The 3,346-nt window shown below is 41.8% G+C and overlaps 1 long non-coding RNA gene across 3 annotated transcripts; it reads left to right on the top strand.

The window, feature by feature from the left end:
- Nucleotides 1-946: 946 nt before the first annotated feature.
- Nucleotides 947-3,138, top strand: LOC123635170. 3 transcript variants are annotated; one of them, XR_006734067.1, is made up of 2 exons: nucleotides 947-1,148; nucleotides 2,996-3,138. It is a non-coding gene; the product is annotated as an uncharacterized LOC123635170 (long non-coding RNA). The 3 variants fall into 3 exon arrangements; XR_006734066.1 differs by having other exon boundaries at nucleotides 2,634-3,138; XR_006734065.1 differs by having other exon boundaries at nucleotides 2,630-3,138.
- The last annotated feature ends 208 nt before the right edge of the window (nucleotides 3,139-3,346 follow it).

The raw sequence follows: 3,346 nt of genomic DNA, 5'->3' as shown, positions 1-3,346 counted from the left end.
AGTAAGGTTGGGTCTGAGTGCAGGAGAGACTGGGAAAGCCCCATGGATGATGCAATGGCGGGGGCAGGTATGTAAACAGGCCATGAATCAAAGGATGGCATCTAGCATAGCGAGGACAAGGCTACCCAAGTCTCTCCCAGGACCAGTAATGTAGGAAAAGGAGAACTATTACACATTTCCACCCTGGGCATCCAGTCCTCTAAGTCCTGAGCATCACAATTTACATGTGGGTGAATCAGAGTTCATAGCCAATGATACAACAAGGAGCCTGGCAAAGAGAAAAATGACTCTGACTTTAGCTCTTAGGAAAAGAGGGAGGGGTTTTTGCATGTCTATAAAGACTGTGATAAAGAAGGAATTGAGTGCAATGAAAGTCATGGCAGGTACTTTAAAAAGGGAATTTATGGTTAACTGATAGTGCCAGAGAAATTGTAAGCTTCTGGAGACCAGAGATTAGGTTGTACATTGCTTCATATCTACCTGTGCACTTAGCAATGCTTAGATACATAGCGAGTACTCAAAAAGCACTAGGAAGGAAGGAAGGAAGGGGGCATTGTTCTGTGGAAGTACCCCTCTAAGCAGGGTGAGAGAAGTGAACATACATGCCCTAAGGATTGGTCCTACAGCCAACAAGGCCAGAATTCAGGGAGACCTCATGGCTAAAGAGAACCTGGCAGTGACAATGGGAAGGTCCAGCAGAGTTGTCCTTTAAGAATGAAAAAAGGACCTTGAAACTTGGGCTTCTGTGGCACGAAGCTGTTGGCTATATCAATCTTTTCTCAACTCTGGCTACTGCCTGACATGAATGCTTTCAAATGATTCTGGGTCTTCTCATTCCTGGAATCTGGGACACAAAGGTTGGGATGTAGGCAGTAACTGTTATTTTTAATAATTAACTATCATTGATTTCTCAGCCAAAGGTCATTCCTTTCCTACCATTCGGAAGCTCAGACTCTCGGCATCCATGCGCAGAAATGAAAAATCATTCACAAGTTATTGATAATCTGCAACCCCCTCCACCTCCCATCCTGTGTCTGTAAACCCTGAGTGATCTGAACTCTGTGACAGAAGCTCCCACCAAAAGCACTTTGTGGGAGTGCTGTGTCACCTGCCCACACTGTTGCAGGCCTTGGACTTTGCTCAGACAGGTAGGAGAGGTGGCAGGGTGGGCTGGAGGACATGTGGTAAGGGGAGGGAAGACACCAGTAAAAGAGTTCAATCTGCTTTCTTATTCCCCGGCATTTAGTTGGGTAAATATTTTCCTGCTTTTCTCTTTCCTTAGAGAACAAGAACCCCTTGTTCCTTAGACAGGGTTCTTGTTCCTTAGAGAATCTACTACTTACTACGCGAACTTTGTTCTACAGTTGGAGAAACTTCTTCAGAAATTTGTTTTTTGTTTGTGAGCCTTCACTGACTTCTCCCTTACCTGCAGGCTCCTTTTCTCTGAAACTTAGTATAAGGATAGTAAATTAGTTCTCCTTAGGCCCAAAATTGGAAAATGCAGTTTGTGTAATGGAGTTACGATAGTGCCTTCAAAAGCATCAAGGATGTAACCACTCTAAGTCTCATCTGCACTTGCCTGAGGAGTCTTCCTGGGGTGTTGCTGGAAAGGCCTGGTGAAGAAAGGGGAACTTGGTGGGGGCTCATCCCAAACCTGTCCCAGGGTAGGGATGTTCTTTGTGGAAGTAATGTGAGTATCTGAGATTCTGTGTCTTGCATGTATATGAGACATATCTGCAGTTCTGATATTCCAGGGCAATAGCAAAGAGTTTGCCTCTGAACTCTAGAGTGAAATGTTCTGTGTCGCCAAGCCCCATCCAAGATCTGTGAAATAAATGTGACTGGCATTTGAATGGCATCATTATGAGAACATTTTCCTTATATTTCTGCTACTTCTTTTGCATGGCTTATTTTTTCAAGTTGCTGTTAAACTCATTTTTTAAATACCTTGTTGAGCATATAAAATTATTTTTTTCTAAACAGAGGGTTTTTGTGTATAGTTATTAAGCTCTTCATTAATCAGCTCATTATTACCACGAGGAGCAAAGAATTAAGGAGTATATTTTGAACAGCCAGAATGATGTCACAAAATAAATACATACTCTAAAATGTATTTGGAGCATTTTTGCTAAGAGTATTATCACGAATGGATGCTGAATTTCATGAGAGGCTTTTACCACACCTATTGAGATGGTAATATGTTTTTCTTCTTATTTCTGTAATTGTGGTGAATTAAATTGATTAATTTTCAAGAGCTAAACTCGGTTTTTATTATTGAAATAAATCCAATACAATTATGATGCATTACCAGGTTTCAATATTGCTGCTGTCCTTGTCAGATTTTGCTATCAAGTTATGCTCTGACAAAATAAATTGAGTCATTTTTATTCTCTGGAGCAGTTTTTTAAGCTTGGTGTTTAACAGTGATCATCTGGGCCAGGTGTTTTTTCTATAGAAAGATTTTTAAATATGCATTCAATTTATTTAATGTAGGATTGTTCAGCTGTTCTGTGTTTTTTGTGTTAGATTTTGTTTATTTTGATAAAATAAACCTATTTTTCTAAGTTTATTTTATCCAAAAATTTTCAAATTTGAGTATAAATTATCTATAATATCTTCTTATATGGAGGTAGGATCCCGATGGCTGACTAGACACAGGCGGCGTGTGCCGCCTCCACAGAAAGGAACCAGAATAGTAAGAAGATTCTTATATTTTGAAAAGACCGTCAAGAAGAGAATGCTGGGATTCACCAGGGAAGTGAGGGAATCATAAAACTGGGTAAGGATGTTAGAGTAGGTAGTCAGGTAAAGGAAAGGAGGAGGGAAGGGAAATGTTAGTTAACTGGCTCAAATGGCCCTTGAACAGACAGACTCGAGGAGAAGAAAAGAGCGATGAATTTCCCAGCATTTCACAAGTACAAAGTGACCTTTCCCCATTAGATATGAATAAGAACAGAATGAACACTGACCACTCAGCCTTCTTTGACTTCAACAGATACAGACAGCAGCCACTCGGGGATCGGCACAGCTGCTCCTTTCCAGCCTGCTGCTCTGTTTCGCGAGAGCGCACGTCTGCTTCTGCACAGGCCTTTCCCAAGTCTGACCATTTTTATACAATAAACTTGCCACTATTGCTCAGTTGTGTGCGTGTCCTGAAATTCCTTTCTACAATGTTAGCAAGAGCCTTTATGCTTGTGACAAAGAGAGGGTTCACTGTCCAGCCAGGGGCTGGATGACAGCTGATACAGGTTCCTGGGAACCGAGGTTGTACCCACAGGCACTGCATGGCTCTGAGGAGGGAATAGAGGAGTCAGGCACTCCATGCATGGCTGAGAAGGTCTCTGCC

Source organism: Lemur catta, chromosome 3, assembly GCF_020740605.2.
Source record: "Lemur catta isolate mLemCat1 chromosome 3, mLemCat1.pri, whole genome shotgun sequence".
Lineage (NCBI taxonomy): Eukaryota > Metazoa > Chordata > Mammalia > Primates > Lemuridae > Lemur > Lemur catta.
Note: the sequence above shows the minus strand (reverse complement) of the source record. Positions and strands in the feature narration are given on the sequence as shown.